Source organism: Ambystoma mexicanum, chromosome 1q (genome assembly GCF_040938575.1).
Source record: "Ambystoma mexicanum isolate Mex_15411 chromosome 1q, UKY_AmexF1_1, whole genome shotgun sequence".
Taxonomy (NCBI): Eukaryota; Metazoa; Chordata; class Amphibia; order Caudata; family Ambystomatidae; genus Ambystoma; species Ambystoma mexicanum.
The window spans coordinates 694,142,283-694,167,580 of NC_090922.1; the positions used below are offsets into that span (position 1 = coordinate 694,142,283).

Here is a 25,298-nt window from a genome sequence, read left to right on the forward strand (position 1 = left end):
TCCGATTGTGTTCAGTCCACTCGCCAGTAGCACAACACTTTAAAACATTTAAACATACTGTAGCTCAAATGAAATTCTTGATTTTGGAACAAGTAAAATGCCCCAAAAGATGTGGTGATATGCAAAAGTTATTAAGACAGAAGGAGGTTGAATGGATTGAGTGTTTAGAATCCCTTGAGCCAAAGGGAATGAATAATGATTTTGACTTGACATGTTATATTAGAAGCAATAATTAAGTGGACAGTTTCTGTTTTTTTCTCTTTGATTTCTTCTGATTGGTCAATGTACAATTTAAAAAAAAAGTATAATCAATTTATACTGCTCTTTTATTCCAGTTGAGGATCCGTTATATACATAATTAATGCACTATTCTGATAATTGAATGCAACTTGTTGCCATGTTTACAACAATGTACTATTGAATTTAAATGAAATAAGCTGTCTCTTTTGTCCTAGTGAACACCCATGGTACTGGAGTAACTTCACATTTATGCGGCCAAAACATTAGATCTTACGTTTTATTTTATTTATTTTTATTTTTTCCATATCACAGCTTAATAGAATATTTCACAGTAATCATTTACATTACAATATTTTTTCTTGGATATTAATCATCGTGACAGTTGTCATTCCTTGAGCTAGTTATAATTATTGTCATCTTAGACCGTGTTTACTTTATTTCAATCATCAAATACAGCATGGCTGGCTACTTGAGTTAATTTTTAGGTTAGCTTGAACCATATTGACTTTTCTCCTATTACAATACACAGCATGGCTGTTTACAGTGTCGCCACGTACGTCATCTTTGGGCGCCTTGAGAGCGATCATGTGACCACAATGTACGTTACCGGACGTTGTTCCTTTGTGAACATGTGTCCGTATTGTTTCGAAATTAGTTATATATTTGCAGTACAGATATTGAGGATCCATGGTTTTATTTTACCAATTGCGCTCCTAGTTTGGGATTCTTTAATCAGCTGACATGTAATTTCTTTCCGAAATTCGATTGTCAATAAATACGTGATGCGGGACGGGAGGCTGTATCTGCAGGCGCCTTCCTGTTCCCGCATCGCGTAGCTGAATAATCTACAAACAAGGTAGGAATCTTAGCGTTTACTTACTATAGATACGGGCACTTTGGGAAATTACACTTTGTGTACTGTTAGATTACAGCATGATATGTTCTCATATTTTTCAGATTGGGCTGAACACACTCTGTGTTTGTTGGAAAGGACTACTTTGCCTATCCCACAAATATAAATATTTTTTGGACAAAAAGCGTAGGACTCTTTTCTTTGTCATAAATTGGAGGGTATTTTGGAGCCCCCAACAACGGCATGTAGACCTTGGATATGTCTAAGGTTAGTCAAATTTACATGTTCTGTAACTCTACAATACATTGGTGTTCATTTGGATGAAGAGACAGTTTTGGTGATTTTGGTATTTTTTACACTTTTTTTTTTTTTTTTAGGTAGTGAGGAAAACGCAATCTACACTTACACCTGAAGAAGGGGTCAGGGTAACGCCGAAACGCGTAGTGGACCTCAACATGTGATTGTGTGACTATACGCCGAAGAATTATTTGGCTGACAACTAATTCAGAAATTTTGTTTGTAGATATTCTGAATTCATTATTTTTGTAAATATCATTTGTGAATCTACTTAACATCTGCCATTATTATTTTTTCTGGGATTATTGAATGATGTAATTCTTGTTACTTTGTTATTGTGAATGAATCCATAATATAATTGTGTTATAAAAAACAGACATTTTGGTATCTTCTCCTTTCCTTCAATTGAGATTTAATTGCAAAAATTCCTTTACATTTCATTCTTTACATTTCAATTATTGTATTGAAAGAGATTTATTTCTCGATTAGTGACCAGGTTGTCGCCTTACAGATTTCTGTGGGGAAAGAACTTTACGAGTCCCTTGGGATGAGGCACACCATTCACACCAGAGCCCCCAAGAGGCTGTCCTTACCCTTGGCGTTATGCTCTGGTGTGTCTGCTGGATGTACATGCCTGGGAGCCTGCTGGGTCCGTACTTCAGGAGGAGCGCAGGGGCAGTCCTCAAACTGCGCTCTCCTGCCAGCTTCTGCTGTGAAGCCGCTCCTTTGCGCTTCCCGAGCCCAAGATCTCGCGAGATCTACTTCTTGAGATCTCACGAAAGGAAGTCCCCACAGTTTTCAAATGTAAAAGCAAGTTTTCTTGTCGCACACAATCCAGTTTCATTTGGTGCAGTTGTGTATTCCAGAAGCACTTACCTGGCCACACAATCAATATATTATAAGCAATGGAAAGAATTTTGGGAAATTATGTATTTTCTTTGACATTGATAAGTAATCATCATTATCCTAGTCCTACTCTTCCTCGTCACAGTCCTTAACTTTTGAGGCACCCGCCTCCATTCACTTTTCAAATGTAATTATTCTACCACTTGCAGGAGGTATGATACCTCCTTCACCCCTTACTAATCAGTTAACCATTTCCAACCGAGGATCATGGGCACTACCATCCCCAGGAGGACTGGAGAGGTGGGTTGTGCATACTGTGACGAGGAAGGGTAGGACTAGGAGCAATGATGATTAATAGCTAGCAAGTTTCCCTCACAGAATATTTGAACCAGTCCTGGTTTTTTTTTCTCGCACTGCATGCTGGGACTTGTAGGACCACCCTTGTCATGTGAAAAACAAAACTACAAGTTCCAGCATGCAATTGGAAGCAAAACCCAGGACTGCCGTGAGGCATCACGCATGGAACTGGGAAACATGGCAGGGAGGATGATTACTGTTAAGTAATGTAGGCATTGCCTCCATGTCCCTCTTCCTCGTCCCAGTACTTACTTTTAAGGATTTCCCAAGCTGAAGAAGGTAGGGCCTATGAAAAAAACCATAAAACGCATGTATGCTGCAAAACTCCATCAACAACATTATTGAAGGGCTACTAGTTACACTTCCTTCAGTGTGCGCCAGCACCCAGAACACCAGTACCAAATGCTCAGGACTCTTTGGCCTAATTCAACCAGTAATGTCCAATACATTTGTTAGGGTTGGCTCAGGTGGCCACCCTACAAATGTCCCACAGGGTGATTCCCTGCACGTCGGCATGCCTTTGGTCAACCACACCTGAATCCCTAGAGGAACAGCAATGGGTCAAATTCTATTCTGATCTGTATGCTGATGAGCAATATACCATGATGCCACATGTCCCCCAATCAATGATGTCTTGGCATGTTGATTTCTCGCCTGAAGGCATTCAAATTCTGCTTATGAAGGCTAGCTCATCTGGAGCGGCAGGGCCGGACGGCCTAAACAACTTAATGTTTAAAACACATCCAGTCGAATGGGCCCTGATTTTTGACAAAATATTTTGAGACGTCTTAACATCGAAAATGGTGCCACGATCATGGAAGACGTCCATTATCATCCCTATCTTTAAGAAGGGGGACCGCAGCCTTCCCAGTAATTACTGCCCAATCGGTTTATTACATGCGCCTGGGAAAATCTTCACAAAATTGATTATGAGAGATTTCAACGCATGGACTCTGAAACATCATCTCAGAGATCCCCAGCAAACTGGGTTTGTGGCGGGCATGGGCACCAGCATTAACCTGCTCTGTTAGCACACCATTAAACATCAATGCCAGATGACAAAACAGCCGGTCTTTTTCGCATTTGTAGACCTCAATGCGGCGTTTGACTCAATCTCGCGTGTCATTCTCTTGTCAAAATTTAACAGAGATCAATGCCCCCCAACCCTTTTTGATTTTATGCAAGCGTTACACTCTGACACTTTGATACAAGTTAGACTGACCTTGGACAGACTATTATCGAGTGTCATTCCTACAGCACGAGGCCTAAAACAAGGGTGTCTGTTGGCTTCTGCGATATTTAATTATTTCATCCACGATGTAAGGCATGTCTTTGAGAAAGTGATCTCAGACTCACCTAAACTAAATAACCACCCGATAACATTAATGTATGCGGATGATCTTGTCCTATCAAAAACAAAAATGGGTCTTCAAAATCTGCTTTCTGCCTTTCACCTTTACAGCACAGAAAATGAACTCTGCATCAATACTGAAAAACCCCAAATAGTGATGTACTCTCCAAAAAGATCAGAGAAATCCGCCTTCGTTTGGTGCATTAATAAGATCAGACTGACTGTAGCGCCAGAATACATCTATTTTGGGATGTCTTTTGAGGGCCATACTAATGCTAGGTCTCAGATGGAGCGAGTAGAAGCGGAACTAGCCACAGCCATTTCGGAAGCAAAAATAATCATGTTTAAATATGGTAAATTTCCAATCAAACCAGTTTGGCATTTTTGGAATATGAAAATAGTACCAAGTCTTCTATACGGACTGGAAACCCTACCCACTAATACAAATTTCCAATTTGGCAAATGGGAGGCTAAATATTGGAAGCAAATATTACATTTTCCCCAATGCCCGCTATGTTCCTGAGTGCGATATGAACTGGGGCTGGTTTCCCTTCGGGCGCTCTATCATTGGCGTTTATGCTCATTGTTTTGAAAGTGCCTCAATCCACAGTTCAAACTGTTACTCTCCAATCTTTGGCCAATTATGTATTTTCTGCCAAACATGCGTTTGTTACTGAATGGTCGAATATTGTTTACGATTTTTTAGCTGAAGCTGATGTTTCAATTGATGCACTACTTAACAATCCGACAAAGCCAAAACTAAAATCTATGAGAGTGACTGGATTAAGACGAGGGAATTATGCCTTCAGTATCGAGATGGTGATTCTTGCAGATTTCCTCAAAAAAAAGTACACACCCTTCCTCCATATCTGGTGAGAGCACCCTCGGTGAAATACCGTATTGGGATACTGCGCTTGCGTTTTGAACTGTGGCCCACAAAGGAGGTTCTGGCGAAGCGCAAGCTACTCTTGCCCCTGGATACTCATTGTTGTTTTTGCTCAGGAGGCGAGATGCGTGAAACTTTAGTGCATTTGAATACAGAATGTGTAGCATTGAGAAGCGTTAGGGAGATTCATTTTGCCCGACATTGTAAATATTTGGGAGGGTTGGAACCTGTTCATTGCTGGTCGTTGATTCTCTCTTCAGCACATATGCCCATTCAAAATGCTACTATCCATTTTTTGACAAACCTGAATCTAGACCCTATAAGGAAGTGATTGTAAACCTTCCATGAGAAACTTGGCTTACGTCTTCGAAATGTCATATGTATGCTCAAATGTTAACACTAATTGGCAGGCGAATATGAATATGATCAATGGTTTTATTTGTTTGCTTTGTAAGATTTTATGTGTAACATTTTTGAAAGGTTGATTCATTTCAGCTAATTCGAATAAAAATAAAAAAATTCAAAAAAAGAATCCCTAGAGGCAGCATCCCTGCCTTCTCATATGACATGCAAATGAGAGTTCGAATCCAACAACTGCTGGAAATCTGAGGCTTTCCTTCCCACCCCCAAGACACCATGAGCAACAGACAAATTGTCCACTTTCCGAATGTCAGCAGTCTGTGGAGTACATGCTAGCAATCCTCTGTGTACATCCAAGGTATGCCATTTCTCAGCCTCCAGCGAAGATGGGTTCAGATAGAACGCTGGAAACACAATACCCTCTGAGGTGTGAAACTTTGAAGCCACTTTTGGTAGAAGCCCAGGATCACAGCGCAGCACCAGAACCTCAGGGAACACTTTCAGAAACGGCTTGTTACACAGCAGAGCGCCAATCTCCCCCCAATCTACGGGCAGAAGCAATTGCCACCAGAAACACAGTCTTGCGTATCAATAGTCTCCAATCGATCTCCTCCAGTGTATAAAAATGGGAAGAAAAGTCAGCACCAGAGAAAGATCCCTAGCGGGAGTACCTGAATAATTAACAGGCCGGAAAGGTCAAAGCTCTGAAACATGCATCTCACTAGAGCATCACCTTCTGAAATATCCCCCAAGGTTAAAAAAAACACCCTCGCTGCTGCCCATTGCACCCTCACGGTTAGACATAGCTAGGCCTCCAGATAAGGTGCATACCTGGCCTTTTTATGCATGAAAATCTTGTAAATACGACAGCTTTATTATTTTCCTGTGTACATTTACACACATGTTTAGAGCAGAGGGCAGTGCAAAGGTCAGGTTACTTGACAGAAACCAGGCTTCTTTTGATTTTTATCTACATGGATGTAATTGCAAGCCACCTCCGAAACGGACTGTATTTCAAAAAAAGAAACGGCACACTGTGTTAAAAGGAATGGTTTCTTTCCATTCAGCTTCTGGGGTTGATGCTCATGCAGCAGAAAGAAGCACTGTGCATATTTATTTTCCTAGAATGTTAGGATTGTATAATTAATAAGATGGAAAAGCAAGTTGCAATTGACAATTAATATTTTGTAACAAATTAGGCTTTTTTTCCCCGGTGAAAACAAACCAGTATTGCACAATTGTATTTTTCAGAGTTCTGGTGCTGTGCGCATAATCATGTGGAGGCACATAATTTTTACACTTGTAATTTAATTTACAAACTAATTATAAAAACAGTGTGTAAAATGATGACTATGCACAGTCTAGTTTACATCCATTCAACCCTTCAGTCAATGGGGTACATTACTATAAATGGTCAGTGGCAGCAGAGTCTTTGCTCAAGGGTCGGTGATTGTCATTACACCAATTACAGGTGTTCTAGCCTCTCAAATCTTCAAGACTACAATTAAAACATACAAAACCTGACTCTCCAGAAAGTGCAAGTGCTGTTCAAAAATAAACAAATTAAAGTTACATTGGTAATTGAAAAAGAAACTCAGCAAAACCTGTCCCTGTGAAAATCCAGATAGGTAGTTAACTTTATGTAGCGCTTAATAAATGGTTTGTCATACATCTAGGTACTGTGATCATTATACCTCAGTCGCTACTCAGTTAACCAACCTCTGAAAGATGTTCGCCAATAAGACAGCTCAGCCGGATCACCACTCATTGCTGCAATCTGTAGGTTGCAGGTTCGAATCTCGGCAAGGCCAACATAGCTTTTCATCCTTTCGAGGTCGATAAAGGAGTACTGACTTTGTTTTGGTGATAATTGTGATAAATATGTTCTATGTACAGCGCTTTGCCAAAAGCGCTATATAAATAACCATTTGACCATTAGATTAGATATAGAATTTAGCATGGAGTCGTCCTTGCCTCTCTGCACTATTGTATCATAACATTGGCATACCATTAGGTAGTAATAGCTCCAGAAAATGAGGACTTTCATTAAACCTCAAAAGACAACTCTGCTATCGAACCACAAAACACACAATACAATACAATTCATGTTTGCTTTACTATGTAATTGGCTAAGTTTTTGTGATTTCTACATTTAAATATATACAGGAGAGATGAAAAGGCGAGACCTTACAGAAATAATGACAGGTGTATTCTGTGGCAATGTAGAAAGCTGCTGGATAAAAATGATTTCCATACAGTTTTTGCGCCCGTCCGCTGGATGTCACATACATTTTACTCTCTTGCGAAGAAGAAAAGTCATTTTTATTCTCTTCAAATCACATTTACTCTCAAAGTTTAAAAAAGAGTGAGTAAAATACTTCCACCTCAAAATCTTATCTGGAGCACTGGACATAGCAATACACTTCTTACACAGACCCTGTGTCTGTCATGCATCCCCTTCATAACCGCTGCATGGCCTACAGCAACACGGACCAAGCAAGACCTGGCCCTACCCAGTCAGCCCTTACCATACCTACCGGCCGCGCCGAAGCAGACCATGTGCCCCAGTTCGGCCACGCAGCCACTCCATACCAGCTGCATGGTGGGTGCTATGTATGTGCCACGTCACTGTGCAATTTAGGGACGTGGAGGTAATAAAGAGCCAGGCGCCAGAACTTCCCAGCAGTCCCCGCACCGATCCATGCATACGCCTAACATGTCCTTTTGTTGTTGCCGGGCCTCATATTAGCGCAGCAGGGCCTCTCTCCCTCACTGGAAGTTATGAAACCACAACACTGGCAACTAGAGCACGAACCGGCCAGCGCTCAGTACCTGATCTTCTGGTAATGCCAGTTTCCTGCAGAAAATATCACCACGTTCAGTAGTCTGTAGCCCAGCCACCCGTAGGCCTTAGAACAGTGAAGGGCAGCATAAACTCACAACAGCACCCCTAGAAGGCACCAAACACGGAAGGTAGGGACACCTACCCAGCATCCATAGCAGGGGCCAGCTGTTTTTCAAGGTGAGCGGGACCACCCCGACCTACACTGCGGGTGGCTGTGCCCGGATAGACCTGGCAGAATGTACTCCCACACCCAGGCCAGGCAGTCACATCGCATAGATGGAGTTTCTGGAGACGTTGGTGGCTGCCTTCCTGTTTGGTGCCATTATTTTCACGCTGATACGTACCAGCAGTCTAGTGTTCTACCGAGGTGGCCGCCGCACTATTTCTACACTGCAATGATGCAGCTCGGAGCCTTGCAACCCTTGCAGTTAGTTGACCCGGGTCAGACGCTGTTGGTGCTTCCTTCGCAGGTACGCCTTCCCCCTCGCTGTATCTTTTTCCCTTTTCCCTCCTTTGACTCGCTTCTCGCTTTCCCTGTCCGAGGGTTTCCTCCGCGTGGACTTGCCTGTTCTCTCTTCCTGTCCTTGTCTGGATCCCTGCCTCCTTCTGTCGGTGCTGGAATTGAGTTTACTGCTGTCTTCATCCAGCGGCTCAACACGGAAATAGCGAGCAAGGACTTGCAGGGTTTTTTGTGCCTTGAAAGGCTTTTTCCCTTTCCGGGCTGTCTCCCTGGGATCCACGCCGCCGAGGTTGTTCCCCAACCGGGCACTGTGACCTCCAATGGAGATAGACCCTATCTCTTCACTAAGAAGAAGACAATTAAGGAAACAAAGAAGAAGGGAAGAGAGTGATCTAGCAAGGATTCACCAGAATCGTCGGGTGAGGAAGTAGTTCTCGAACACGAGAGTGCACAGAGTGAGTGTGATCCTGCCCTTACTGGGTAACGTGAACCTTCCAGGTCTGAGAGATTGCAACGCCCAACGACCGGCATGCCAAGCTGGTTGCAGCCCTACAAGGACTCACTGTGGAAGTCCTAAATGTAAAAGCGAAGAATGCTGCTCTGCAATAAGAGCCCGCAGTTGGAGACGATGTAAGGACTGTTTTACCTCCGCTAAATTTCCCTTTTGGCAAAAACAATGGCACTCCTCGCAGACTGAAGGAGTTTCTAGATACCTGCATTATTTATTATACATTCCGCCCTAGGACGTATAAGTCAGATCATGCGTAGATTGGGTTCTTGATTTTGAATCTGGTCGGGAATGCACTAGCGTGGGCCACACCTCTGGTTACAACTGCTGATCCAGCTCTTCACGACTTTTTGACGTTTATTGGCTTATTCAAGGAACGTTCGAAAGACCGAGGGTACTTTTTTTCCTCATATGAAACCTTTTTAGATATTCGGCAAGTTGCTACCGACGTTCAGACTTATCACATTTCAGCGTATGGCTTCCCAAGCAGGATGGACAGAGTCTGCCCAACAGACAATATTCCACCGAGGCCTTAATGAAGATATTAAGGATGAGTTGGCTAGGATAGCAAGACCAGCCACTTTCCAAGAACTCGTAGCCCGGATCGAATATCGTATGGCCGAAAGAAGATCAGAACGCAGAAAGAGAACAGGGTTTCCACCAATTCCCCCAGCTTTACCAGTTCCGATAGAAAGAGTAGTTTCCAAATAACCCATGCAGATTGGGGCTGCCAGAGGGCCCCTGTCAGCTGTGGAACGAAAGAGAAGGAGAGATCAGGGTCTTTTCATGTATTGTGGGGCTACCACACATCTCCTATGTACCTCTCCTGATGTTCCCCCTCTGAGACAGGGAAACGAACAACCCCAGTCCTCAAGAGGACTTTGGATCGGGGAAGGTATGGAAGTCCCTGCAATATTACCCACAAGGTGGCCGCTCAGAGCGACAACAGATTGATGGTATTCCGAGTGGTGTTGGATATTCCCAACAGAGCGCCTATTGAGGTACAAGGTCGTTTGAACTGTGGGGCAGCAGATAACTTTATGGACACCTCATGGGCCAAGGAAAGGCTCATTGCCATAGAGAGCAAGAACAAGCCCGTACCTGTTGAGGGTGTGGATGGCATTCCACTGGTTTCAGGCCCCATCACACAAGGAACTCACCCCATCCAAATGAGTATTTTCAAAAACAAGGAAATACTTTCTTTTGATCTTATTTGAACAGGCCATTTCCCAGTGATACTGGGCATACCTTGGTTACGACTACACAATCCTACAATAGACTGGACTCTAAACACTAACGTTTCCATCACAATACTGTTCTTAAAGTTGTGGTATCCTTGAACACACCACCTCTGAAAAAGCTGCAGCAATCACCCTTCCAAGACCTGTGGTGTTGGGAATACCAAAGGGTTGAAGGATGTATTTGAAGACAGACGCCCCAGAGAACTCCCTCCTCACAGGGCTTAGAACTGAGACCTGATGCAATTGTTCGGTTTGGGAGGATGATTCCAATTTCTCTCCCTGAAAAGGAAGCTCTCAGAGAATACTTACAGATTAGCCTCCAGAACAGTCTGATTAGGGAATCAAAGTCTGTGGCTGGTACATCCTTATTCTTTATCCCCAAAAAGGATACAGACGAATTAAGAGGCTGCATAGATTACCGCGGTTTAATCAGTATCACCATCAGAGACTGTTTTCCAATGCCCCTTAGAAAGGATATCATGGAGGCCATTCAGGGGGCGAATTTATTCACTAAACTGGACCTAGGAGGCGCAAACCACCTGCTGTGAAAAAGACAAGGGGACAAATGGAAGACTGCCTTCAGAACACCTCTAGGTCACTATAAATACCAAATTATGCCTTTTGGCCTAGGGAACGCACTGCAGTCTTCTAATGTTATATGGATAAGATCTTTGTGGACCTCCTCTTTCACAGAGTTATCATATATCTGTATTTCTACACAGCACCTATGCGACTCAGAGCGTTGCAACCCTTGCAGTTAGATTGCCCGGGTCAGATGCTTTTGATGCTTCCTTCGCAGGTACGCCTTTCCCCCTCCCTGTATCATTTTCCCTTCGCTCTCCCTCCTTTGACTCACTTCTTGCTTTCCCTGTCCAAGGGTTTCCTCCGCGTGGACTTGCCTGTTCTCTTTTGCTGCCCTTGTCCAGATCCCTTCATCCCATTCCTTCGGTGCTGGAATTGAGTTTACTGGAGTCTTCATCCTGCGGCTCAACACGGAACTGCGAGCAAGGACTCGCAGGGTTCTTTGTGCCGTGAAAGGCTTTTGCCCTGTCCGGGCTGTCTACCTGGGATCCATGCCACTGAGGTTGTTCCCCAACTGGATGCCATGGCCTCCAAGGGAGATGGACCCTATCTCTTCACTAAGAAGAAGACAATTAAGGAAACGAAGAAGGGAAGAAGGCGATCTCGCAAGGACTCGCATGAATCATCAGGTGAGGAGGTAGATCTCCAACACGAGAGTGCAGAGTGAGTGTGATCCTGCCCTGAATGAAACGTGAACCTTCCAGTTCTGAGACAGGCAAGCCGTCTAGATTAGCGGCGTTGCTCACCACACCCTCGACGCACAAAAACGGAGCAGCACTACTACAGCACTGGGCCCTTTTAACCCATATACGGACCCCTCATCGGTGGGGCCCAGGTGGACCACATGGCTACAAAAGCTTGAGATGTCAATGGACTGCAAAGACATCACAACACCAAGGAAGATGAGGTCTCACCTACTGTTGAATGCAGGGGACGATGTGTTGCATGTCTTCAACTCCCTAGCCACACGGGATGGTACGAACATGTACAAGTCGGCGAAAAACACCCTCACAGCGCATTTCATGCCGCAGTTGAACCAAGACTACGAGACGTTCAACTTTTTAACCACAATCCACACTGAGGATGAGACTCTTGTTGCGTATCACACCAGGCTCCGATGTATCCGGCTATCATGTGACTTTGACATCGACAAAGAAATCAGATGCCAAATAATAAATGGTATGCAGTCAGAAGTTGTGGTGGCTTGTCCTGAGTGAGAAAGGCATCTTTCTAGCAAAGATACTCGAATATGGACACCAGAGGGAGCTTTCACATGCCAAGGCAGCCCACATGAGCACGACTCTGCAGAAGCTACATCTCACCCCGGCAACCACAATGGCCCAGGTCACAAATCGTCCAATACCCAGGGAGGAGAACTGCGAAACTCAGAACGCACCAGGATGGCAGCCAAGGGCACCTGGACCAAACAAATGTGGCTGTTGGGGGTAATCACGCCATAGGAGAAGAAACTGCCTAGCCCCAGGGGACCACGTGCAGCGTATGTGGCCGCTGAGACCATTACGAAAGAGTGCACCAGTCATCGGGCCCGCCTTCACAAAACCAGGCCAAAACTCCAGGAACATACACCAAGAAGAAGAAACAAGCGAAAACCCGCCTTGTGACGGAAAACGACTCCTCCACTGACAAATCGGGAGAGGAACATGACTGCATAGAGTGCCTACTCGGCTGGGAATCTGCAGAAGACCTGGGGCTGATCAAATTCACCTGTGACGTCACAGATTCTGATGGCATCCACAAACTACTAGCGAAGCACCCAGGCCTACTCTAGGGCATAGGATGCCTGAAAGGAAAGCTAATCAAGCTACACATTGACACAACGGTAAAGTCCAATACAGTGCGGCACAGGAGGATGCTGATCCACATGCTAGACCTAGTTGCTAAGGAGCTGCACAAGCTTGAGAAAGCAGACATAATAGCGGCAGTATCAGGTCCAACACTGCAAGTCTTCCCCCATGGTCGTCACAAAGAAACGGAAACAACCTAGAAAGATATGCATCTGCATCGACATGTGTCTACCAAACACTGCCCTAATGAGGGAAAGTCACATTACCCAACCCTGGATGAGATTGTGACGGACCTGACGGGATCCCGATTCTTCTCCAAACTAGACCTGAATGCCGGGTAGCACCAGTTAAAATTGCACAGAGACTCACGGTACATTACTACTTTCTCAACGCATCTTGGCCTAAGACGATACAAAAGACTTAACTTGGGAATATCATCCGCAGCAGAAGTATTCCAGCAGACAATCCAGTCGGTCATCCAAGGCATCCCAGGGGTACTTAATGTCAGCGATGACATCCTGGTACATGCCAATAGAAGAGAAGAACGCCTATGCTGATTGGAAGCAATCCTCGACAGACTAGAGAATGCTGGGTTCACTATCCATAAGGATAAATGTGAATGCCTGAAGGAAGAGTTAGCTTTCTTGGGCTACGTTTTCAATAGCAATGGGGTGTCGGCTGACCCCCTCAAAGTCATAGGCTTCAAAGTAGTGACACCACCCACTACGCCCACAGAGGTACGCAGCTTCCTATGTATGGCCACATATTGTGGTAGGTTCATACCCAACCCAGCCACCATCTCGGAACCCGTGAGGGAGCTGACCAAATCCAAATGGGACTGGAACACTTTTTGCCAAGAGGCATTCGAACAGATCAAAGACTCACTGTCGGCAGACATGACCATGGCCTACTATGATGCCACGCTACAGACAGAGCTCTATGTGGATGCAAGCCATGTCTGGTTGGGAGCGATCCTGGTACAACCATTTCCAACTAGAGAGATAAAAACTGATTGCATATGCATCGCGCGCCCCGATGCCTACAGAGCAATGGTACTCGCACATAGAAATAGAAGCCAATGCAGTTCTGTGCGGATGCAGACATTTCTACCTCTACCTCTATGGTCAGAACTTCAAAACCTATACAGATCCTAAACCCCTAATACTATATAGGAGGTACTAGACCCGCCCTCCTCAAACTGAATACAGGTATCATAATTATAGTACTGTTTGAAGAAAAAAAGTGCATTTAGGCTGACAAATATTTTTCAGGGTCAGAATGTCCCAGGGGATGGAGGGGATCTTGGGTGTTACACATACATCATGAATATCTAAAAATATAGTCTGAGAACTGAACAGAAGCTGAGTTATGCACAAAAGTAAATAACAAACTCCCAATTGGTAGCTGAACAGAACATTCAGGCTGAACAGGATCAGATAGAATCTAAGATGGATGCTGAAACAAAATGGCTTCTGTACCAGATGTTAAAATAGATGACTCATTGTGAATTCAGAATGCTCTTTGGCAGCAGTTCACTGTAGGCAATTATGTGGCTGGATATATTTAGAATTTATTGGCAGCAATTATGACCGTGATGGGTCGTGGGGCCGGTTAAAAGTCTGGGAAGGTACCAATTAGACAGAACAGCTGCTTAAACTTGCAACAAATATGATGATCTCATGACGTTTCCCACAGTATCGCCTGCCAAGTGAAGTTGACAGGTCTAGACAATCCGTTTATTGGCAGGCGATGAAGAATTTATAATAAAGATTGGTAGGAACTCACACAAATTTAATTAGTCTATGTGTCAATCAAATGGGGCTTGCCAAGAGAAGTCATGTGGGTTTGGTGAGTGGCAGTTAAGCCAACCAATAATAGAATAGATAGGGGTTTGCTTTGAATTGAAGGAACCAATTAAAATGTATTGTACAATAAAATTTAATGTTACATCAGCCTGAGAAAAGTCTAAAAGGATTTAAGAGCTTAGGGCTGCCATGCCTGATGTCTTTGAACGTGTAATAAAGATGACTTTTGAAACCAGCCCCGGTGTCCGTCTGCAGCCTTGACCAGTGTCTTGTCTCTGCTGCCTGATACACAGAGGTCCAATGACCAGGGAGGGCATTGGGCTCTCCAGTTCACTTGGCGACCCCGTTTGAAGGGACCCTGAAGACTTTTTTTTGTCCAGGGACAAGAATCCAAATACATGCATGCTGGCAGACATGGGAGGATGTCTGAAGAGTGTGACAGGCTGAGTAGATGAATCTGCAATGTGTCCCCACCTTGCCAGAAGTCTCCCCATGGCTGCCAGCAAGTGATGATGGCGTACTTTGACAACTGTGGATTGGGATATGTATTATGGGAGGCTGGGGCAAGGATTGGGTAAATAAACATGCATTATGTATTTTTAAGGGGTTTGTGGTAATGAAGAAAAGTAATTAGTGGTCTTTAAAAAAGTAATCTAGAAGTTATTAGGCAGAATTATATGCAGTACCCTTTGGGAACACCACACACAATTAAGACTACAAGTGACAGTACAAATTCAACTTTGGTACAAGCCTGTACTACACAGTAAAGTGGTAGCGATGGCTGAGCAGCCAGACATATCTCAAGAGTAAGTGAGCAGTATCAATAGTTACACAAAAGACAGCAATTACTATGATTCAAACAAACACTGACTCAAGGTTTCTGAGTAAAAGAATATACATTTATTTACACATCAGTTGTAGAACATTTCACTAAAATAAAGCAGTTGAGAAATTCACTCTTGTAGAGGAGGTCCCAAATAAAGCCTGCACTCCAGTCGCCCATTTTGAAGTACCAGGAACGTTCACACCGAAATACGTGACGTATGAGGAGCAAATAAACCAGCAGAGAGCCGCAGTGGGGGCTCTGCCCAGTGCCTATCAGAGGAACAAAGTACCAATAACCAGACAACCATGGGCAGTAAGGTACCCATTGAGAAAACCCTGCCAGCAAATGAAACAAAATGAAGGTTGTTAAGTACTGTACAGGAAGAAACCAAAAAGTCCTTAATGCTAGACGAATGATGACGTCACGAGGGACTGGACTAACGCACCCAAAGAAGAAATGACAACCAAAGGACGACACAAAAAGACAAAACGCCATGAATAAGGATTTCATGAACCTATAAGAAGAAAGCGATGTTAGAATACAAAGAAGCTTTAAGTTGTAAGCAGGATGAAGATATTCAACCAGCTAACGCCTGTACATATGCTTGTAACCGCAAGAAAGCTAAGAAAACAGTGCGGCTTGCTATGCTAAGTAGAAGAATAGAGCGGCAAGCGCCATTGTACACAATCTACCTCAAAACGAAGCACATTGTATAAGTGCTAGTCCACTTTGCACTAAAAAGCAGAACCGACCCAGGTTACTATAGGCCAAACGCAAGAAGATTCATATTCTAGCAGACACGAAAGAAAGCTGAATCGAAACTGGGTAGAGGCAGCTTGTGCCAGGGAAGCCAAGGTCACATCGATAGATGCTATGAACAGTAGCTAATTCTTTTTGGTAAATTTGTTTTTATTGAGTTTACAAATGTGAATCATGCTACAGAAACTATTTCAACACTTAAAGATACAAAAACAAGCCCCAACAGTTCAGTGTGTTCGATACATATACTTCAAGATGGAATGTTCTGAGTTGGGTCATGTATGGGAACATGACTTTCCCAGCCCGCACTCCCTCCCCCCCCCTGCTCCCTCCTCCCTGTGGGTCATGTAGATCTTAGCTTAGTCTTCGCAGCGTTTATCAGGCTGAGGATCACAGTCTATATGTGTTTTAGGGGTCACTTCTAGAGTTGGCATACGTGAGGATGATACCAAGGCACATTGTTCAAGTCGATTCCTGCTCGTCCTCTACGTAAGTGTTGGTTGTGCCACGAAAGAGTCCACTGGAGAGGTGTTTGTTCTTAAAGTCCATCCATAGGGCCTCAGCCTGTGATGATCTGCCATGTAATGACAATGTTATGTGTTCCATTATATATATATTTGTGGCAACATTGATCCATTTACGTTTGGTGGGGACTGACGCAGATTTACATTTCATAACGAGTGTTGCTCGAGCTGCTAGTAATAGTTGAGGAGCGAGGTCTCTTATTCTGGTCCATTCATCCTCCTCTTTCTCGAGGCCGAACAGTATGAGGTGAGGGTCAGCTGCTCTGATAATGCCGTCAATCTCTTTGATCCAGCCCAGGACTTCGTTCCAGAAAACTTTTATTCGGGCACACCCCCACCACATAAGCCAGTAGTCAGCATTTTCCCCATATCCTCGCCAACATTTCTGGCTGGTTGTTTGGAACAGTTTGGATAGTCTAACAGGATCATATTGCCATCTGTGCAATAGTTTGATGGCATGAAGTTTATATTGGTTCGAAATGGATATTTGTGTAGCAGCTTGGCATATCGTTCACCATAGGTCCGGGGTGAACTGTTCACCGAAATCTTTTTCCCACCTGCCTTTCCATGATTCTGTGGTCCCTCCTCATCCTCCTATTAGTTCTTTATACATAGCTGATATCGGGACTTTCATTTCTGTTCTTCAGTCTAGTATCTTCTCAAAGGGCTTGAGATCTCTCATCAGTTTGGGCTTCCACATCGGTCTTGTGAGAACACCCTTTATTTGTATATATTGGAAGGTAGATAGTGTGCCTATTCCAAGGGCCTCCGATAGTTCTGGGAGTGAGATAAAGGAGTCCTTTTTCAGCAGTTGTACAACCCTCTCTAACCCAGCTTCATAACACGCTTGAAACCTTCCCACATTTGGAATATGGTCATTGATTCTAGGGGATCATAGATGGCTAAGGGGGGCAGGCCATGTAGTAATATGTTGCATGTTTTTGCCCTGTGTCCAAATGTCCCATATAGTGCTCAAAATGGGGTGGTCTTTAAGTTTTCTGCGAATTCTCCTCTTGGGGGACCAGAGCCACTTGGATATCGTGGCTGGCGAGAAATAGTGGTTGTCCATATTGACCCATTGGATGTTTGTATGGTTGCGGGGATGAGGAATTAATACTCTAAGTTGGGAAGCTTCATAGTATTTTTGTAGGTTAGGGAGCCCCACCCCACCCTTCTCCTTGGGAAGTATTAGAGTCTTATATGGAATCCTCGATTTCTTTCCTCGCCAAATAAATTTGACGATGGCTCTTTTGGTCTCAGCAAAGAAACTGTTCGGAATTTTGATGGGCAACATTTGGAAGGGAAATGGGAACCGGGGGTTGGATACCATCTTGATCGCATTGAGTCGCCCCAACCACGATATCGTCAGCTTGTCCCATCTTGTCAAATCGGCTCCGAACTGTTTCAGCATGGGGGGAACATTCATCTCATAAAGGTCCTTCAAGTTTCTAGTGATTTGTATCCCCAAGTATTGTAGTTTTGAGTGCTCAATTTTGAGACCAACGGTGGCAAATGTGTTGGCATTTGCCTCCTCCTCTTCTTGTAGGGGGAAAAGTGTGGACTTGGTTTTGTTTACCTTGAAGCCAGAAAGTTTGCCAAATTCCTCTAACAGGAGGAGAGCTCGAGGGACAGAAGTTATGGGATTAGTGACGTGAAGGAGGATGTCATCTGCGTAGAAGGCTACCTTATACTCTGTTGTTCCTAATTGGATACCTTCCAATATGGGGTCTGCTCTCATTGTAAATGCTAAAGGCTCTAGGGAAAGTGTGAATAGGATTGCTGAGAGGGGGCATCCCTGGCGAGTTCCATGTTCTAGGTTAAACCATCTAGAGTATTCACCATTTACGAATATTGATGCTTTGGGATCGGTGTATACTGCGTGTATCACCTTTCTAAACCTCAGCCCATCCCCACTTTGCGTAATACTGCCTTCAGAAATCCCCACTCTACCCTGTCGAAAGCCTTTTCTGCATTGATGTAGAGAAGGACTGGGTCATTGGACATGGTTTCGGACGCATGGATAAGGTGTAGTGTCTTACGCATTGTATCAGCCTCCTGTCTCCCCAATATAAACCCAACCTGATCAGGGTGTATGAGTTGTGGCATTAATGTTTCCAACCTTGCGGCGAGGACTCTGGTGTACATTTTTGCATCAAGGTTGAGTAGGGAAATGGGGCGGTACGAACTGCATTTCGCAGGATCTCTTCTGTCTTTGGGGATAACTGTGATCAATGCCCGGTTAAAGGAGTCAGGGGTGGTGGGGGTTTCCCAGATTCAATTATTTAATTGAAGAGTTCTGTTAGGAAAGGTGTTAGTGATGTTATAAAAGTTTTATAGAATCCGGCTGTGTAGCCGTCCTCACCTGCCTATGGTTAATCTTTTTATAGCATCCTGGAATTGTTGTTCAGTTATAGGGGATTCCAGCAATTGAGCATCTAAGCTTGGTATTTGAGGTAGAGTTATTGAGGACAGGTAGGTCTCTGTTTCTGGTTGTTCAGGGTTCGTTTCCGAGGAGTATAGTGTTTAGTAAAAATTGGCAAAGCTTTCCGGAATATTAGGTCGAATGTGTGATGTGGGGGGCGGGGGGGTATCTTCAGTGATTTCTAAAACTCTTCGCTCAGCCCTTTGCTCTCGGAGCCTGGCAGCAAGAAGTGCGTCTGCCTTGTGTCCTTATTCGTAGAATTTTTGTTTCAAAAATCTTAGTTTGCGTACAATCTGTTCATGTTCTAGTAATTTGAGTTTGTTCCTTTTCTCTTTTGCCTCATCCATTTTCGTGTAATCAATTCCTGTACCCCTCCCAATATCATCTTCTAGCTGACGGATTTCAGTTCGTAATCTATGTTCAATAATATTTTGCTCCCTTTTCTTTGACAACCCTTCTCTTATTAGAATTCCCCTCCAGGTGGCCTTTGCCGCCTCCCACACTGTTTGTTTGGATACTTTACCATTGTTGTTTGTTTCAAAGAATTGACTGATTTCAGTTTCCAATTCAGCTTTGAAGGCTGTCTTTCCAGAGGCTTTTGTTACAGCGCCATTTCCCGCTCTTGATTGGTAAGTTCACCCATTGCATTTCCGTGAGGACCATATCATGATCTGACCATGTGATCGGGGCTATCTCTGTGTGTAATGCTACAACAGCGAGCTCCCTGGATAGATATATATCGTCAATTCTGGTATAAGTATTATGGGGGGGTTGAGAAGAAAGTATAGCCGTGTTCATCGGGCTCCACACGTCTCTCATGTTATACATTTCCATCCTCTTTGCCTGTCCGGTTTGGTCAACTCTATTCTGGTGTTTTGCATTAGGGTTGCTGGGTTTTCGATCTCTGACAGGGTCGGCCCACTGATTAAAGTCACCACCCAGGATAATATGTCCCGATGCTTCTAATAGGTTCTTAGGGATTACTCTTTTGAGGAATCTGGATTGACCTGTATTTGGGGAGCAGAGGGTCGCAATTGTGACATTGACCTTACCAATGTGTCCGGTCACTAGTAGAGCACGACCTTCTACATCGGACAATGTCTTGGTCAGCACAAATTCTATGCCCCTTCTGATGGGAATCCCTACCCCTCCTTTTCTCAGTGGACCAGAGCCCCATAGTTCTATCCCAACACGTTTCCCTGGGATCCCTCACTCTTCACCCTTCATGTATTTCGTTTCCTGTAGGACGAGAATGTCAGTTTTGGCCCTTCAGAATTCTCTGGCCACAAGAGATCATTTTGTCGGCGAATTGAGCCCTTTCACGTTGAGTGTCCCCACTCGCAAAGGAGCAGTTCTTCCTCTGTCAGTGTTTGAAGCCATTATTCATTTTCACAAGAAGATGCCTTTTATTGCGTGATCAGTGTTGCTTGTCTGCATTAAGTTGTGTGCTGCGTTGACCGTTTGGATTACTGCAAATGTTGCTCTGACCCCTTTCACTTCCCTAACCCCTCTCTCGTCCTTCCCCCTCCCATTCCCCGTTGGTAGCGTCCGATCAGACCCGGTTGACTGCACCGAGTTGACATCGAACCATCTGCCATTACATCGCGCCCTTTGTCGAAATGTGACATCTCTGTTTGAATTGAGCCCCTTCATGGTTCCCCCTGGATTTTCTCATTACCGTTATGGAATTGTGTACATTCTGATGTTTTCTCCAAGCACCTCCTGCAAAATTATTTGGATTTGTCTTATCAGAGTCATCTAAGTTCAGGCGTCTCCCTCAGGGGAAAGGTTACTTCTCCGGAATTTTCGCAACCCATTCACGTTCTTTCTCCTGGGGCCTTGGGTACGCCATTCTCGTTCTTCTTGTTGGATCTCTCCTCGATTGTCATGTTCTTCCTGGTGGCCGAGAAGGTCGGGTATGCATGTCTTTATTTCTTTCTCAGATCTCAGCCTGAATCTGGTGCCTTTGTATTTGAATGTGAGTGAAAAGGGGTAGCCCCATGTGTATCGGATGTTCTTCTCCTTTAGATTCTTTGTAAGGGGACCACACATCCTCCTGAGGGCTAGTGTCAATGAGGATAAGTCTTGATATATTGAGATTTGGGCTCCTCCTAGTGTGATCGTATCACTCCTCCGAGCTTTTTCGAGAATGCAGGCTTTGTCTCGGAATCGATGGAATCGGGTGAGGACCGATCTTAGTCCTCCCGCGGGGCCACCGGCTCTGTGGATTCTCTCTGTCATCGGTTCATCCACAGCATCATCCGATACCAGGAGTTTAATAATATTGTGGAGTGTTTCCTTCAGATCAGCTTCTGTTTCTCCTTCTCTTTCCGGGATTCCGAAAATGCGTAAGTTGTTCCGTCTTTTCTGTTTTCCAAATTGTCAAGTTTGAGTTTGAACTCTTCTTCTCGGTGTTCCAGATCAGTCATTCTTCGATCCAGTTGCGCCTCTAGGGTGTCAATGGAGGCCTGGTTGTTCTTGACCCCTTCAAGTCTATCCTCCATGCTGTCTAGTCTTTGGGTGATTTTATCTATCTTCCCTCCTATGTTGGTGCCCAGATTTTTAATTTCGCCTAGCAGGGCTGCGATATCTCCTTTTGTAGCTGCAGAGAGCTCATTTCTGCAGTGGTGCTGTTCGCCATTGTGGGTCTGGAGTGTACGAGGGAAGTGGGGGTGTAAGCAAAGAGCGCCAATTTGTGTCTAACGCTCATGTAGTTCCCTGGCGACAATATCAATCGGAGAGCATGTGGCTTGTGGGGGTCAGGTGATGTCCTCGTTCACAGGGTCGTCGTTGGTGGTGGTTCCAGGGCCTGGGTCCGACAATGGGGCTCTGTTAGGGTCGTGCAGCAAGGTTTCTTATTTCGCACTGGGTACCCACAGTGGGTCGCACCTTCCGAATTGGCGTGGTGACACTTATGTCCAAGATCTTGAGCGTCGGTTCACGTTAGTGGGGAGTCACTGCGTGTTACAGTACACGTGTATGTATAGGGTTGTCGCCTCATGGTAATCGTGTGGGAGCAGCTGTGTCTCCTGATGCCTGTTGGGGTAACAACCACTGGATTGGTGAGGACGGTTTCACGACTCTGCAGGGAGCCGTAGGGTCAGATACACCGTTATTGCGGGGGCTGGGAGTGTTAGGGGATGCAGGGAGCTATGCAGTGCGATGATAACGATGATCTCACTTGGTCGCGCTCCATGGGTTCCTTACCTCCTTATGTTACTGGAGCGAAGGTCCTTTTGTTTGTAGTATGAGTGTCCCCTGGGATTCAGACCCTCTGTTGGTGCACAGTGTGCACAGGCCGCAGTCCTCACTCTGTCTACTTTGCTGAGCTCGGCGACATCTCAGAACTCAACATCATTCAACACAAATGTCCACACGTTATCACCAAATCGATACATGTTCCGTGACCCCCGGTAGTTGACTATGATCCAGACCCGCTGTGCCAGCGTGTCATTTATTGCCTTGTCAAACTGGGGGAGAACCTGAAGGGTATCCAGGCTCTCCTGAAGGCTGTTTCCCAAGATGGTACCTCTGCACTCTATTTGTAGTATTGACTCGGTGTTGTCTCCCTTGACCTGGCAGCATTGGTGTGACCCATAGAGCCAGTCCTCACCTCCCGGGCAGCAGTCCTCCTCTCCTTAGCTTGTGTCCTGATCTCCCTGGAGCACGTGGGTCAAGGAGAGTAATTCTGGCCTGTATGGGCACAACAGGTCTGGGGATGTGTGTGCGTACCCAGTGCACCGGCAGGTGCTCTGCTCGTGCCTTGCGGCGAGGCTTGATGATGGTGGAGGTGTGCACGCTCGTTCCCCGAGAGCTGCAGTGTCCTCACCGTATTCCGGCAGAGTTGGCTCTGGACTTTCAATGTTGGAGTGGGGGGACCGGGGGCACTCAGGGGCATAACCAACACCGCCCGACCCAGATGGAGGACCCCTCCGGAGTGATGAGTTTCTACGTGTTGTGTTCCGGTCTGGGCCTCAGAACGGGCCCTCCTGCAGAGACAGAGCCCGCGGCTGAAGCTACCGGTACGCCGCAAGAGGCAGTCTCCTCCTCGCTTTGTCAATGGGCCAAAATCTTCGCTGCAGGTCCTTCTCACGATGTGATCCGAGGCAGCACACTGCTGTGTCCGCAGCGTCTCTGGGGTTACTTCATTGGCGTGTGGCGCACTTCGGTGCTCAGGTGACTCGTTGGTTTCACTTTCACGATCACCAGCTTGGAGAGGCCGTTCCGCGTTGCATCTATTTGTTGGCGATGTCTTGGCCGATTTTCTCAAAATGTTCACCCATTTGATGGGGGTATGTTCAGGCGGTGTCACGACCCTCGCCCAAAACCCCCTCTGGCAAACCCATTGGCCTGGTGGAGTCAGGATTCAGGCCTCTAGAGCCTGGCATCCTCTTCAAAAGCCCCCATGGGGCCCGTCCTGGCACCTTTTGGCGCCAGGCTCATACACCATGAACAACAATGTGCTTGGTAACAACTTTATTGTATTGTCAGCCAACATGGAGGCATCCACATAGCTTGGTTCCCTAAGAACCAAGCTATGCGGTCTAGTGTTTTGGGTGTGGCAGGCCTGGAACTACTTTCCCTGGTACTACTTTCCCTGGGCTATATAAACCACACCTTGACTGCAGAACATGCTTCATATTACTTTGCAGCTTGAAACGTGACACTCACCGTGTCCAGCTATTCCCTCGGAGAAGCAGAACCTGCAAGGAGACAAAAGGAACATCATTAGCAGCAGCATCCTACCTACAGTCTTCATCTTTAAACACTCGCAGCTACTGAGAACAGCTTCCTCGAATCTGCACGCCTCCCGGACAGAACGACCTGAAAGAGGAAGATAGAGGCAACATTAAAAGAAGCTGTAGAGACATTTACAAATTATGAACTGCTCAAAAGGCTTACCTGGCTGGAAGCCTCTCGGCTGGCACCACTCCGGACATTCCATTCGCACTGAAGAACACTGCGACCTACAAGGAAGGAAAACACAGGTTAGCAAAGGCAAGACTTTGCAGCGCTGCGCATTGTGCTTAATTACCGCATCATAGCGCCCTTAATGCGCCATCATTTACCATTGGGGCTCAACCAAGCCAGTTCACGCTGAAGCTCTGCATAATGAAGGGAGAAAAAAAGAGACATTTTAAATAAAGAAACGCATGCAGGATAGTAAAACAACTAAAGCACAGCAATAAGACCTACCTGAACAATATCAAACGGGCCGGTGTCCATGAAGTAACTGGATCGCACTCGCCCATGAAAGACAACATGCCCCTGCAAAGAAGGTAGGACGGTACCACAAGGTGAGGAGAGGGCCCCAAAGGGACTGAAAGCATACAGGGGTGGAGGGATGATACTTACCCTAGTCGGTCAGTCTTGAACACAGTCCTCCTGTATTTTCAGGCAGAACCTTCCCCCGCAGACCACATCAGGGCAAAGCTGAGAAGCATACCAGCGAGTAACCCGGCTGGGTGGTGTCCCTATGGATACCGGGTGAGCGTAACAGAACACAAAGCCTACCATAACAAATCCACCTGGGCGCCATGGAGACATCAGAAATGGACCAATTGGCCCAATTACTAGGAGAGCTTCTTGCTGAGGTTCATTCTGCCCGACAAGAGACTAATGCCCTCCGGAGAGACCTAATAGTGACCAAAGAATGCACTGAAGAGATTAGCAGGCAATACTTGCAACCACAGGCAGGACAGACGCCTCTACCTACAAGCAATCCAACAATGCAAAACCCCGCCATACCAACCACTCCGGTACAGATCACATTACCTTGAACAGTGCCCCTGGCACCACCAGAAAGGTTCTCACGCGACCCACGGAAGTATGCAGCATTCATCAATCAGTGCCACCTTCCCTTTCTTTGTAGGCCTGGAGCATTTCCAAATGACCGAGCTCGGGTAGGTTTTGTCTCATCATACCTGAGCGGTAGTGCAGCAGATTGGTCGGTGCCGTTGGTAACCCATGACGATCCTCTATTACATGACTTTGGGGAGTTCCAGAGAGAAATGGAAAAACTTTTTGCTCGCCATACCCAGGAGCAAGCAGTAGACAATGAACTCTTGTCCCTCCGACAGGGGAATCAGGACTTGTTAACGTACATTGCTACCTTCAACAGACTGGTTGCCGAAGCTAGGTGGCCAGAAAACAAAAGAACCACGTTATTCCATCAAGGCTTATGAGGCGAATTAAAGGAAGTCTTAGCCCAGGTGGTTGATCCACCCAGAGACTGTGCAGAATTCATAAATCTGGTCGTGCAGCTAGACCACCGGTTGCAGGACCGAAAGGCAGACCGGTCTAAGACGGACCCTCGGACCGTGTATGTTCG

At 45.5% G+C, this 25,298-nt stretch overlaps 1 long non-coding RNA gene across 1 annotated transcript in view; it reads left to right on the plus strand.

Moving 5' to 3' along the window:
• The window catches only part of LOC138535414 (uncharacterized), a 62,299-nt gene extending 60,532 nt beyond the window's left edge, over positions 1 to 1,767 (plus strand). The window contains exon 2 of the long non-coding RNA XR_011284885.1: positions 1,471 to 1,767. This is a non-coding gene — a long non-coding RNA (uncharacterized lncRNA). The remainder of the gene's footprint in view (positions 1 to 1,470) is intronic.
• Positions 1,768 to 25,298: the final 23,531 nt, after the last annotated feature.